Source organism: Condylostylus longicornis, unplaced genomic scaffold (genome assembly GCF_029603195.1).
Source record: "Condylostylus longicornis isolate FDR11 unplaced genomic scaffold, ASM2960319v2 ptg000027l, whole genome shotgun sequence".
Lineage (NCBI taxonomy): Eukaryota > Metazoa > Arthropoda > Insecta > Diptera > Dolichopodidae > Condylostylus > Condylostylus longicornis.
Window position 1 is genome coordinate 63,304 of NW_026577996.1, and position 16,257 is coordinate 79,560.

The 16,257-nt window shown below is 25.7% G+C and overlaps 1 protein-coding gene across 1 annotated transcript in view; it reads right to left on the minus strand.

Annotated features, from left to right (window-relative positions):
• LOC129607384 (mucin-2) overlaps nt 1-14,659 on the minus strand; it is a 43,350-nt gene extending 28,691 nt beyond the window's left edge. Inside the window, exon 1 of the mRNA XM_055518362.1 lies at nt 14,224-14,659. The gene's annotated coding sequence lies outside the window, so the exon portion shown is untranslated. The remainder of the gene's footprint in view (nt 1-14,223) is intronic.
• Between the last annotated feature and the right edge of the window lie 1,598 nt (nt 14,660-16,257).

Below are 16,257 nucleotides of genomic sequence, written 5' to 3' on the forward strand. Positions count from 1 at the left end.
TCTTCTCCATGGTAGGGAAATGTGAATAAACTATTTTTAGCAACCTATCGGTCTGTGTGTGCACAGTCTGAGTATCTGAAGTTCGGCTGAACCGATTTTGATGAAATTTTATATGTAAGTTTATTCCGACTATGGCACGGGTATAACAGGCCTCGGAAAGTGGACTTTTTAACGTGCCTGCTTTACATTTTTGATCATTTCGAAGAAAATATTCAACAGATTTACTTGAAATTTTATATATAATCTCCATTCTACCGTACGCGCAATCTCCTATCTTTTGGAAGAAATCTGGTGTCAACAACTGGACCTTTACTACGGGCCATATACATTTTTGCGTATATAAAGAGAAATAATTAACCGATTTCATTCAAATTTAATAAATAAATTCGAGGTGTTAAAACAATGAATCTTTAAATATTTTAGAAATATCAAGATTCGGAAGCTGATCTGGGGGCCGATTTTACATTTTTTACCATATCTACGGAATGGATTGATGGAATTTTTGGAAAATTAATATTTGAGCTCTAGATGTTATTGACGAACTTTGTTTTATATCCCTGACTGTAAAATTGCTGTGATACAGTAATAATACACAATACAGCAATTATATAGAGCTCATAAACTGAGAAGTTACATTAATATAGTATAACTACAATTTCGAACCCGGGTTATTTTTTATTCAGACGAAAGTAATTATATAGTAACATTTTCACAAGTTATATGAATTAAAAAATGAGTTAAAAAAATAGAAAAAAAACAATTTTTTTAAAAATATGTAGTTTATCTTTATTGAGTAAGTAATTTATTAATTACTGTAAAATATATTGAACGTTATAAATATCCATACTATTATGATATTTCGTTAGTTTCCATAAAAGTATTTTAGTTACAATTATTGCAAAAATTTGTATAAAATCCATTGTTAATGAAAGTATAATTAAAGAGTTAACAACCCCTTCGCTTAAACGATATATTGCATCTCTGCATGGAAGTTTATGTGCAAGTTCCCTTGAACATAATAATTTAACTTGTTTATTAAGACCTGGAACTTCAATATGTTTGAGATCACAACAAGAGTCTGGATAATTATTATTAATTTTGGGGCCGTTCATTCCACAACATTTATATGCTTTTTGTATTTCATTGAGTTCGTCAGGATTTCTTTCGATTCTTTTGATTTTACTTTTTGTTATTGAATTTTTATATGTTACGATTTCATCATACACCATTTCATTAATTACGAGGAATATAATTTGTGTTAGGAATATTATTAAAATACATCCAAAATAAATTAAGGTAAGACGATATGATTTCTTATACGATACATATAAACCGAATATGCCCAGTATTATGTGAAAAAAGCCAGTTTGTAGGAAAATAACTTTCATTTTATCAATAATTGGCGTAGACTCATCTGATGCAATTTCGCTATTTAATACAATTATATGGATTCCAACAATTAAATACAATATATTTAAAAAAATTAAAAGATATTCTAATTTAAAATTTTTGAAAAATGATTTTTTACACATTTCGGATTGCTTTGCAAATTTAATTCAATTACATTTGCTTTCAATCTAAATACTAAATATTATAAAATATTTTAATTTTTTTTAAATCCAGTAAAAAACAAAAAAACAAAATTTTATTTTTATTCTAAAGTATTCATTGGATATTTTAATTTTGAATGAAGTCTGAATACTAATGCAAAAAACCACGAAAAACTCAAGTTATGAATCGATTGTTAAACGTTTAGCTTTGTGCGTATTTTCTCTACACTATTTATTATAGGGTATATGAAGAAAAATCACTTTTTGTCAAACTAAATTTTATTTGCTTGTTTTAAAAAAAATTATTTATTTAAAATTTGTTCAATTTATAATTTAACTAGACCTTTGAAGCTATTCACTGACTCTTTTTATAGATTTGAATTTTATAAATGCATCTGCTCAGTTACAATATTGTAATGTGATTCAAATAGAAAATCTATTATACAACGTTTCTCTCTATTCTGTGTGTAGTTTTAAGAGCAGGGCACGGACGGCTTACTCTTTCTTTGGATCAATACTTCCCAAAGCTTTTTCAAAGTGTCTTCGAAAACGCCGTCTTGTAAAAATTTAATGTAACTTCTATCTTATTGCAAAAATTGTGAAATAACCTATTTTCACTTCAAATTTAACAGTTTTTATATAGTAAGTAATTAATATTTTTCGTGTACATTGTTTTAAATAAGTGTAATTTCAATTTTTAAACACGTACATTTTTATACCCGTACGAACGTATGTTCGAAGGGTATACTAAATTTGCCTTACCGTTTTTAGCGTTAAGAAATAACGGTCTGAGATATAAACTCAAGTGTATGTTTCTGTTCAGGGTCGAATTCTGAATCGATTTAGCTTCGCCTGTCCGTCCGTAAGTCCCAGCGATAACTCAAAAACTAATTGAGTTAAATTCACCAAATTTTCACAAATGATTTGTTGTAGTAAGTGCCAGAACCTAGCACTTTACCTAGTTGTAGCTGCCATACAACTTAAAAATTTATTTAAGTATATCTTAGAAACTGTAAAAGCTGTTGTATTGAAATTTGGTATAAGTAAATATATTAGTAGGGCCAATGTGTTTGACAAAAGTCGTTGAAATTACTTGGCTCCTTCTGGTAGCTGCCATACAACTTCTAAATTTATTTGACTATTTCTCAGAAGCTATAAAAGTTCTGGTATTGAAATTTCACACAAGCGAATATATTAGAAGGGCCGATATGTTTGATGAGAGTCGTTAGAATTGTTTGGCTCTTTCTGGTAGCTGCCATACAAGTTCAAAGTTATTTGGCTATATATCTCAGAAAATATTGAAAACACAGTACTGAAATTTTCCCATAGTCGGTTATGGCATATGTATTCACACATAGGATAGCAAATTCGTACGGGTATCACAAAGTTGACACGGTTAACTCTATTTTTTCTCGTTTTTATTTACATGTTTGATACAAATAGAACATATTTAAAAAATTAACATAACTGGATTTTCCATCAACAAAAGAGTTTGAAGAGTGATTTTTTTTGAAGAGCAAATAAATAACGTCAGTTGCAGAAACATAACAGAATAGATTACAAATCACAGAAAACACCAATAAATATTAAACAAATAAAATAAAATGTCCAAAAAGCTGAAATTTAAACTTGCTGAATTATTATTTTTGATCAATGTAATATTATTTATAACAGCAGTTAATATAACAGTTTTAAGTGGTGGAATGATCCGGCAATCAGCCTATCCAAAAAAAGTAATATTTATTGAATATGGTGCTGTATTAGCTATTGTTACAATTATTGGTTTATTTTCAGTTAGAAAAAAATCAATTCGTCTTTTAATTATATTTATAATGTTATCTATTGCATTATTTTTAGCTCAGTATGTATTCATAATAACAAATGAATTTGCAAATGAAAAATTTAGTGATTTACGTCAAGCTATTTATTTTGAAAAAAAGAAAAGAATAGATGATAAAATTGAAAAAATGTCTGATATTGAACAAAATTTTCAATGTTGTGGTAAACATGGTCCTAAAGAATATAAAGATTTTTATATAACTAATAAATACTATCCGTCGTCTTGTTGTGATTCAAGTGAAATATCAAGTTCTTCTAAACCAAATTATAGATGTTTTCCTAAAAATGTTTATAAAAAAGGATGTGAAGAAGCGATACACAACAACATTTCTAATATTTTGAGCATAATTCTTTTGTGTTCTGTAGTTTTAGATATTTTTCAAATAATTCAAATTGTATGCACATATTTGTTTATATTAGAAATTGTTGAAAAATCTAAACTATCTAAAAGCGTAGTTAATGATATTTAAATCTGTTCTTGAATCGTCGTTCTTGTATGTTCACAACTATTTTTGTATATAATAACAAAAATTTGATTTTTTTTATTTTATTTATCATTAACTCCATTTAATTTTTAATAAATCGCAAATCCATATAACAGTTTTGATTAAAAATAAAAGAGTAGGTGCTAAGTTTTCAAAAAATTAAAATAATATTAATGTAAAACTTATTCTTTTTACTAATACTAAGCAGTGAATTCGGTTTAAGTAAAATATATGTAAGTAAATGAAAATTATAAAAGGAGTTTTGAAAAAACTTTATTTGCAATGTAATTTGTTGAACTTTTTTGTTTTTATTTATGTTCTTATGGATTTATTCAATAAAAAAAAAGTTTTAAGGAACTATGTTTATTAAATGAGTAATAAATTGATATTTAAAAAAATCGAAATCAATATACGTACGTATATGCAACGCGTTTTATTAAATACTAAAAGTAGATTTTACTAAATTTTTCATTTTGAAAAGACTTTCTCAACATTGACTCGGATTTTGAATTTTCTTCAACCAAATTCGGATTATTGTCAACAATACAAATAATTTTTTGACTAGTTGCTTTTGCTTATTAAAGTTAAATTTGTGGCACTTATATCGAGGCTTCAACTTCTGGTTAATAATAAGCTAATGTTGATTTAACAACATAAAACAATGGACTGTAAACAATTTTTAAATTACCTCGAAATTTAATGATGTTTTTCCTGACTTAAGTTTATGTGTTTAGATTTTTTTTAATTTTTTTAAATAAATTGTTTTGATTGAGGAAACTTTAGTAATTTTAGTTAAATTTTTTTAGAGTTGAAATTAGCATTTTACATACACATATTTGATTGATGTTTAAAACTTAATGAGCGTTTTATTTATATTTTATTTCCACAACTCGTAATTTTGCTTTTGAATTTTATATTTGATGAATATTAAAAGTATAAGAGTCATTGAAATTAATTTTGAAATTTTAATTCTGAGAAGCAATTTATTACTGAATTATTTTACAATTACACCAATATTTATAAAACCAGAGAAAAACGAGAAATAATAGAGTTGACCGTGTCAACACTGTGATACCCATACGAATTTGCTATCCTATGTGCGAATGAATATGTCATAACTGACTATGGGACAGACTATAACTTTAATTTATGCGAAATTTCAGTATTCTGTTTTCAATATTTGCTAAGATATGGCCAAACTACTATTGAAGTTGCATGGCAGCTACCAGAAGGAGCCAAGCAATTTCAACGACTTTCATTAAACACATTTTTCTTACTTATATATTGGCCTACGCGAAATTTCAATATCACAGCTTTTATAGTTTCTAGCTTTTATAGTTTCAGATATAACAAAATAACTTTTGAAGCGTATGGCAGCTACCAGAAAGAGCTAAACAATTCTAACGACTCTCATCAAACACATCGGCCCTGCTAATATATTCGCTTGTCTGAAATTTCAATACCAGAACTTTTATAGCTTCGGAAATATAGCCAAATAACTTTTGAATTTGTATGGCAGCTACCAGAAGAAACCAAGCAATTTAAACGCCTTTTGTCACACACATTGGCGCTACTAATATATTTACATATACCAAATTTCAATACTACAGCTTTTATAGTTTCTAAGATATGGTCAAATAAATTTTTAAGTTGTATGGCAGCTACCCGAACCAGTACCCCGATCATATCCAATTTAAATAAGGTTCTGGCACTTACTGAAAATTTGGTGAACTTTGCTTAATTAGTTTTTGAGTTGTCGTTGGGACGGACAACAGACAAAGCTAAATCGCTAAAAAAAAAGCTAAACATACACCGAGTCTATATATAAGAACGTTATTTCTTAGCGTTACAAACGGTAAGGCAAATTTAGTATACCCTTCGAACATACGTTCGTACGGGTACAAAGAAGATTATATTTAATTCTATATAAAATAAATTATATTGATTTCTTAATTCATATAATTCCATATATTGTTTTAAGAATTTAGCTTTAAAAAAATATTGCAGAATTAATTATTTTGCTTGAAAATATTTAATACAATGTCAAATATTTGTATAATAATTCCTACTCGACTACCCTTGAAAATGAGAATAGGAATTACTTTTATATTAACATTTTATTGTAATATTGTCTATTTGTACGTTAGGTTTGAAGAGGTGTCATAACCACTGCACCATTGGTAAGATATCAAAAACATATTCATATTTTTACAAATATTACAAAATAATTATTTATTGAATACAAAATATACAAACTACTCATACAAAACATATTACAATCAAAAACATATTACAATATACGAGTATTACGTCTATTATTCAACCACTTATTTCTACGTTAACTAACTTTATTTCTAAAAGGAGTGACAAATTTATAATTGATGAATCTCAACTTAGTAATAATATAGAAGCTTTTATTTAAATAATTAAAGATGCATCTATAACTGGTGTTTTTTTCAGCAATTTGTTTTTACATTTTATAACTTCCTCCAAGTTGTTATAGAAATCGGTTAACCACTTAAAGTTATTTAAGTTATTTCGTTGTTTTCCAAACCTGTCGATGTCATCGATGTCAGAATGCAGAAACAAATAAGGCATTTGACGTACCTGGAAAAAAAATATAACTTTGAGGTCTTAAATCTCATTACCCCGATTACCTTCAACAAATGACATTGAAAAAAGTCGATTACATTTGACAAATTAAATACAAAATAAAACGAGGAAAAATAGAGTTTACTGTGTCAGCTCTATAATAATAGTTACGTATGTGGGATTTCATAAAGATCTTTAAATTAAAGTTAATTTTTTAGTAGAAAGTGTTCAAAACATGTTCAAATATTTTTCAGCGAAATTTGACCAAAGCACCTTCTGAAGTTTTTGAGGTATACTCGTATACGAGTAAATTATTGTTGAATGTATTTTAAGAGTAATTGTCTTATCAATATCATATGTGCTAAATTTAAACATACATTTTAAATTTGTTAGTTTATATGACAAATAAATATTTTGTTAATTTCCTCATAGTTTTCAATATACATATGGTATGAGATATGATTAATAATTTTTGAAGTTCTATAGAAGTTAAATCTTAAATCTGTAGGCTATATATTTCTGAGATATGACCAAATAATTAACGAGCAAATTATTATTGCCATTATAAGAACGTACGCCACAACAAATACATTTTGTCGATTTATTAGACCAATTAAAGAATGCTTCTGGTTTTGCTACAGTAATTGCCTTAAAAATCGCATTTTTAAGATTTTGAGGGACTATAACCTTTAGAGGGCGGGAAATGGTAAAAATTTTCTTCTACGGAAATAAGTTTCTAGTAAAGATGTACATGTCAAATTTCAACTTTCTACCTTGACGGGTGTGGAAGACTTTTGAACAAACAAATTTAGTGACGAATAAATTTTCAGTAAAACTCTTTTCGGGTTTAGATTCTACGGGTTTATAAAAAGCAAAAGGTTATATGAAACTGGATGCCAATTATCTCAGAGGTTTATAATCATTTATTCGTACGGGTATCACAGAGTTGGCACGGTCAACTACATCTATTTTCGTTTTTGTTTGAACTTCTTAACAAAAGTTTAGCAAAACTAAAAAGCATACTACAATATATGTACATATAAGGGTTTTATTTAAACTCTATTGAATATTTTAAAATCTATTTGTGAGATTAAAAAAGTTTGTTAAACTTAAAATGTAATCTTAATGTTATGTTCTATATTTTTGTTTAAATTTTTTATTTTCAAAAAGAAAAACCAAGTACATATTATTAAAGTAAATAACGTTACATCATTTGATATTGTTATCCAGATTATTGTCTTCATTATTCGATCTCCTAGTTGATGAATTGCTTCTATACATTTAAAATTGTAAACATATTCTTGTGTACAATAAAGTTTTGTATTTAGTTTTATATGTTCCTCTTCACAACATGAGCTTGGAAACAAAGTATTTTCATTGAAATTATTTCCTGGATGCTCACAACATTTAAATTCGGCTTGAATAATTTCCTTTGTTTCTGGAGACTCTCTCATTGCTCGTAGGGTTTCATCAATAATAGCATTTTCCAATTTGGTTAATCCATTAAATTCTAATTGATAAATTAACATGAATAATATTTGTGTGAGGAAAACTATGAATAAACACATTAGATAAATCAATGATAAACAATACGGTTTCCTTATTGATACATAGCATCCGAATAGTGATAGCATACTATTAATTGTCCCACCTTGTAAAAAAATCATTTTTGATTTATAAAGTATATTAGGTCTACGAATTGTCGCTGTCACTATAATAACATGTAATGCAGAAGCCAGATTTATTAAATTAAATAAAAAAAGTAAATATTCAATTTTAAAATATTTTTTTACTAATTTCATTTTATATTCTGATTGTTTCTCTTTTTTCAAATTGTTTTATTTAATAAATATTTAATCTAAATTTAGATAGTTTTGGTTGTTTTAATTTTTCTAGCTAATAACACGGTTTACATTTAACTGTTCTTATAAGTCTATTTTGTCAATATGATATGAATAAAATGAATAAAATTTTACACACCGACAAGGTTTCCGAACGGTAATAATTAATTTTCTGTGAAAATAAAACATTAAAAATTCTTAAAAAATAAAACCATTACAGTATTTTTTGTAATCTAGACTGATGGTGTTGACAAAGTAATTTCCCCATACCAGCATAGCGAAAAAAGGTATGTATCACGAATTATAAGAACCAAGTGTAAACGACATAAAGGTATGTATCACGAATTCTAAGAAAATAAAAACCTAATTTAATCGATGTAATTCTTGTACTTTTTTGTTTTGATCAAGTTGAGTACTTTAAAATATGGGAGAGAAAACCACAGAGTGGTACGTTAAAATTTTTTAAAAATGTTTTAAAAATAAACTACTCGTGATTGAAATACAACGGGATATCGATAGGAAGTAGATATGAATGTATAGTTTTGATGATTGCAAAAATTTTAATTTCTCGGACAAGCACGTGGAATCGAGTTTGCAATAAGGAATTTAAAAATATGTAAAAAAATTTTTTGACAAGTTAATTAAATTTTTAAATAAACAGGTTTTTATAAATGTTTTTTTTTAATTTACTTCAATTTTAAATTGAAAACTTTAATAAAAAGTGATGGTCAAAAATTAGAAATCATTTCCTTTTGTTTTTAGAAAAATATTAGATACACATAAATACACATAAATAATTAATTTAATTCGGGAAGGAACAGTCAGTGCATTTGGTTTTATATGAACTTGATATTTTAAGTAAGGAAAAATAAAAGTTTTGCAGCTCTGCATGTTTTATCATTTTGCTTTAGCACTGTATAGTGTTCATGAATAATATGTTTAGTATCAAGCTCCGCAAGAATACATAAGCTATAATGAATGTACGTCGGACAGAGATTTTCATTACAATTTTTTTAACCTTCCAAAACTACCCTTTGAACTCCGATTCCCCCCTTTCCCCTCTTTACCGTTACGATTTTTGCCATAAAAAACTCAAGCTAATTTCGAAGAAAGTATACAAGAGATTAACATGAAGGTTTATATAGGATAGACTTCGTTCAACAGTGCAAGAAATTCCTTAACTTTTTAAAGAAATCCGGTGTCAGCAACTGGACTTTTACTGCGGGCCAAATATACCTTTTTGCATATTAAAAGAGAAATAATCAACCAATTTTCTTGAAATTTAATATATGAAATCAAAAAAAAGGTGTTAAGCAAAAAAAAGTGCTTTTTTATGACTAAAAAACGCGGTATATTTTTTTTTTCTAATTGATTTCTTGTTTTAAAATTTATAAGAATATAAAATTATTTTGGAATGGTAAGGGCTTTGGTGTTTGGACGCCTGGGTTCAAAAGTTGTGCAGTATTAAGGTTTGCGAACTCAGTTCAATTCCCTTAGAATATTCTATCCATTTCTTCCCATGGATAACGACAAAAAACGTTATTTTTCAATTTAGATTATTTTGACTGATGGATTGATTAAGGTTACATTCGTAGCGTTCAATGTTAACATAATCTATTAATATGTAAACAGAAAAGTATAATTTCTTAATTTTTAACTAATAGTCATTTGATTTAAAAACACATGTTATTTTTAAATGTCTCGGAGTCTTTAATAACATAGTAAGTAGATGCAAATAAACAAATTGAGTTAAATTTCAAAATATGTACAACATATAAATAGAAGCAATATTTAAGAAAGGAAAATACATATGCATGTATATTATAGTAAAATGATTTTTTTACAACAAACGAGTGTAAGAAATATTGAAGTATTAAACTTACAGTTTTGAAAATATGTGTTCTATACATATGTATGTAAGTAATAACATAGTAAGTAGATGCAATTATAAATAACCGGACTTGAAATTACATTTTATGTACAATGCTTTATGTAAACATTTAATACATGTAAATGTGTACCGTGTATATAGATATGTATGAATAAGTATATATGTACGTATGCATTTGAACAATAAAGCTTTCAAATTATTATAATATAAATATCTGATTTGATTTTTTTTATAAAGTGAAGTGAAATTCTTATATAAAAATACTTTTAATCACGGAATATAAAAATCGAATGATTGGCATAATATGCTGTTTGGCATACAATAATTTTCTTAAAATTTAATTTATTAGGAAATAGGAAATAATATAAAATTGTAGTTTTTTATGTTTCTTCAAAGGAAATTATAATTAGGAAAATTATATTCTCTATTAGGAAAATTACATAAGGGGGGGGGGAGTGGGAGAATTTATGAAATTAGAGAAATTAGAAGAAAACTGATTTATATGAACTGAGTTAATTAAGGATAATTATTGAGACATCTTAATTACATGTCCCTTAAACGAAATTTTATTAGGAAAATTACATAAGGGGGGGGGGGGGGGTGGGAGAATTTATGAAATTAGAGAAATTAGAAGAAAACTGATTTATATGAACTGAGTTAATTAAGGATAATTATTGAGACATCTTAACTACATGTCCCTTAAACGAAATTTTATATTTTAATCAATATTGATTTTACTTTCTAAAACTTTTACGTACATGTAAATTTTAAATGCATAATATCAAATTTAAAAACAAAAGCTAAAAACTTTCAACTAATTTTAGTAAGTTCTCGTATTAAGAGAAATATTAATATTTAAATTTTATTGCGTAAATTGCAAAAACATGGTATACTTACATGAATATTGTCATTGACAGTTTTTCTGTATACGTACATATGTGTTTGAATAACTTGTACATATTTTAATTGAAATTTTAAGAATTGTAACAAAATGTAAAATATGCGCATTTTATTCAATTTGTGTATCAAAAATTGTAATAAAATCAAGAGGGTTTCAGAAGCTGGGTAACCAAAACCGACTTCAATCGATTTCAATTAATATTTTTGTGTATTTAATGTTTACAAATAATATTAAAAACCATCTGAAAATATATTTTGAAAAATTTTAACTACTATATACATATGCAAATGTATACAGTAACTAAAATTACTAGCTTATTTTACATTTTATTTAAAATATGTACAATTTTAAAAATAATTCAATTCAATTTTTATTTTCGGTGGATTAATATTATTATTAATAATTATAAAAATTAAAAAATGACACTCATTTTCCAAACCGTTAGAGAAATTATAAGAAAGAACACACTTAAAAAAGTTAAGAGTTTCAAGCGCAATGATTATAAAACTCAGAGACATAATTTAAGTAAAATTATTATGGGTTAAATTTTGTTATCTAAATAAATGCACATTAAATAGTAGGAAAACATCGTATCAAAAAAAATAAAAAATTTACAGCGGTTAATGTTATTTTTATTTTTTAAAATTCGTTTTTACTATTAATTATAGGTATAAAATTCGCATAATTTGAAATTTAAGTTATTTATTGCAAATTTTCTAAAAATAAAAAGATTTTTTTTTGAAGTGTTTTAAAAGAAAAGTTATTTGGGTTGCTTTTATTTAAACAAAAAACGCTGAAAGGCTTAAAAAAATTTAAATCGATGTTAAATTTTTAAAATTAAAAGCATGAGTGATTTTTTAGTTCAAACGAATATTTTCACTTGGGAGGAAACATGACTTTTTCATATTAATTTTTATTTGTTTCAGAATAATTATCAAAATTAAGCAGATCGGAATTACTTCAAAGAAACTATCACGCTATTTATATGTACATATATGTATATGTTTTAGTTACTTTGAGATAAATTTGCTTTTTACGTAGGTTTTTTTTTGAAAGTAATACAAACGTATTTATTTTTTGCTATCTAAAATTTTGATAAAAATTAAAAACTATGAGATAAAAATGTTATACAATGATACCATATGGTAATCCTACGAAAGGGTGGATTTTTAAATTGTGCTATGGCCTTAAAAATTCAGGACTCAGGATAAGGTAAAATTTAAATAAAAAAACTAAAAGCAGAAATGATTAACATAATATAAATCATTTTGGCTTTTAGTTTTAAAAAACTTCTACAAAGTTAATTAAAAAAGAAAAATTACGTTTTCCTTGATAAATGTTAAGTCATTGCAGTGTATATAATATACATAGAAATTATCATTATGGTTATAAAAAACACACGTGAATGACCTCTAGTATCTTGGGACAAAAAGAGTTTCATTTTCATTAACGTGATTTTTATCTATATATGCATGTACAATTAAATATGTATGTAGGTATTTCAAAAGTTTTTTTATAAGCAATTTTTTTATAAGTAAATTTCTTACAATCACACCTAAATGTTGCTCAACCAAATTGAAAAGCAAATTGAATAGCTTTTCAGGCTTAATATTAGAAATGTGTAACATTATTGAGTTTGAAAATTTTTTTCACACAAACAATAAATGAATTGGTTTTTTACTGAAAAGTTATCGTTCTAAATGAACTGTTACATACTCGTCATCAACTACAACTTGAATGTGCAGCTAATGTTAAGCCACCTTTAAACAAATTCCAAGATACTCGTATTATACCTTAAAGTCATTTCGGTATGTTTTTTTTATATCTTGAAAATAATTTCTTTTTTGAGTAAAATAGCTAAATATATTAACGACTTTGTAAGTTCTGAATAAATTATAAATGAATAATAATAATATGATTTAACTTATAGTATTAATAAGTTAAATCATATGATATTAATTTAAAAAAAATCCATACAATAATGCTTTAAAGAGTTTTATAACTTACAACATTCATATGGCATAATAAAAGCTAAAAAAGATATAAGCGTTAAGTCAAAAAACTTTTAGTAAGAGGGCACGAAAACAACGTCTTGCTCTAAACTCACTCTCATTAAAACACAGGAATTAAAACGCTTATGTAATAAAGGGAAATATCTTAACTATTGACTATCGGATTGTGGAATTCGCCTTCATCCTTTTTTTTTTTAAATCATGGCTTTCATTTCATTTTTTAACTTCAATTTTTTTTTAATTTTAAAATTTTTCGTGATGAGTCGGCGATTTTCTTATTTTCATTTTACATTTTTATGAATTTTTCTTTTTTGTCTTTTTTGCTTCATCTCGTTGCCTATTTATATTTACTACAATATACGTATACTTATATACTTTTCAACAATGTGATTGTTGGAGCATTAAACAAAATTTTACTTTTTGATTCATTCTTAAAATGACCTAATTTCAGTTTGAAATATGATATGCTGCTAATAAGAGACATTTGAATAACAAATCAATTCAAGTAAAGTCAAAAAAAGAGTGCAAAAAATAGTTAGAAGCAAAAACAAATAAATAATTTTCAATGAGATTTTTAAGTTACTAATAAAAATAACGTTTTAACAATAATTAATACAAAAAGATTGCGAATACAAAAAAGTTTTCAGAGTTTCTACAATCTAAGACAGATTTTTCTTATAAGGCGTGAAAAGTCTTATTTTACTTTAAAAAGAAGATGTTTAAGTATTTTTTCGACTTTCATATTTAAAATTTTGGATAAACTTTTTATATTTGAATTTGGCAGAGTAAGAAAATGTTATAGTTGAAAAAGTCATAACAGTGCATTTGACTTGGTCTACGTTTGAAAAATTATCCTAAAATTTTCTTTCTAAATTTGCTTTAGTTATAGTTTACTATTATTTATGTTTTTTAATTAAACTACAGTCTTTAATTAAACTACAATAATATTGCAATATATTAACAAAATTTTAAAAGAAAATTAAAACATAAGTAGATAAAAGTAGGTCACTATATATTCATTATGAAATGATGAAATAATTTTGTTAAGATATCACAGTATAAATTAGTGTAGCAGTATAGTTGTAAATTTCATTTTAAATTTAAATACAAACCTTTGATCAAATCTGTGGTTCTAAGATAAAAAATCCAAGGAAATAATTTCCTTTACAAAATTTAACTACTTTATTTTTCACCCAATGTTTTTTTTTTTACTTTATTTTACATTAAAACCCGATAACGAAAATAATTTAAAAAATCCTTAAAATTAAAAGTAAAGGTTTGATTTTTTTGTTATTGGTAATGAATTTTTCTTTTAAAAACCTTTTTTAAGTTTTGAATTTTATTATCTTATATTATTCAATTATTTTTTTTCATTTTGTTATTAAATAATAATGAGTTTAATTTTATTTAAACAATAAAAGAAATAAAAGATATTTAAAGATAAAAAAATAATATCGGGATTTTCTAATTTCGAATTTGTGAAATTTGTATATAAGGGAGGAAAGTTATTTTATTGTCTCTTTTTATATTATACAAATTATTTTTGTTCCGCACCACAAAACTAAACTCGAACGCGTCTTAAGACGAACTGAAGAAAATTTATTTGAAAAAAAGAAAATTTTTTGGTCTTCTGCAGAAAGCTTAGCTTTTATTTTTTTGATTTTAAATGTTTTTTTAAATATGTTTTTTCTCTTTTTCTGTATGCACATACAAACGTAAAAATATGGGTGTACATAAATATCAATGTATATAATATTTCTTCTCTATTTAGTTTTTAACAAAAACAAAACGAATGCAACGCAACATCGTTAATATACAACTTATAGTCAAAACAGTGGTGTATTAATTTTTAATGCATTGTGTACAAAAACAAAGATTGTCAAGTTGCTAGAGTTTCTGGAGTTAAATATTACTTTCTTTCTGTTGGAGGTAGTTCAAAATTTTCAAGGATTTTTAATGATCCGTTTCAAATCCGAATTCTAATTTTTTTTTGATGAGTTGTAGACGCATATTCCATTTTTTCGATTAGATTAATTTTTTCATTCCGATTTTCTCATATTTTCTCAGAATTTCTGTAAACATTTTAAACTTTCGACTGATGAAAAAATCTTTATCTAAAATCTGTATTTCAGCATTAATTAATTTAGGTTTTATAATTAAAAAATGAGAATAATTTACGTTGTTGGTAGTTTTTGTCATGACTTGGTTCATGGATCTCATGTTCTTTCAATTTTAAACTAAGGATAGTGTAACTTACTAATGGAAAATAATAAAATTTCATTATTTTTATCAAATGGCTTTTAGTTGCAGTATTTTCACTTGTTGAAGGGAAAGTGCTTTTTCAGTTTTTATACCCTGCACCTTCGTGAATTAGCTTTAGTATGAAGTATGTAATCACTTGAAGGAGTCGTCTCCGGTATGGACATGTAAAATTATGCGTTGATTTAGATTCTATAAACTCTATTTTATGTGTTTATAAATATTTTTATGTTTACAAAACATAATGCAATACAAATTTGAATGATACTTTTCTACTTAACATATATTTATATGTATATCATTTTATCAAAAGCTGAACTTAATGTGTTTAGGTTATTATATTACACTATTTTCAAATGCAATTAAAATTTTCTTTTAGCCGCTTTAATTAATAATAATAAGCTATGCGTAATTTGAACATTATGGGAAACTGCAAGGCTACATACATAGTTTTCATTTTGGATTGTAGACTTAACACATTAATGTGGTCACTGATTAATGTAATTTTTATCAATGTTTTTCTAGTTAAAACATGTTTTGAAATTGTAGGTAATGAGGAAAATTAAAAAATAATAAAAAACGAGAAGAGTTAGAGTTGATCATGGTAACTTTGTGATTCCCGTATAAATCAATGATTTCAAGATTTGTATATAATATAGCTACATTGTATTTTATAACAGCTTTAATTACTATATAAAATAACAAAAGCTACATTTTTACCGACCGTGTTGTGTATACAGGGTGATTCAGAAAGGTATACAACAACATATATCATTGGTTAGAGGGTCGAAAATGGGTAAAACTTTTGTTCTGGGGTAGGTGCGAAATCTCAAGGGTTTTCGAGATACAGGGATTTTAACGAAATTTCTAGTTATCTAAGCTTTTTT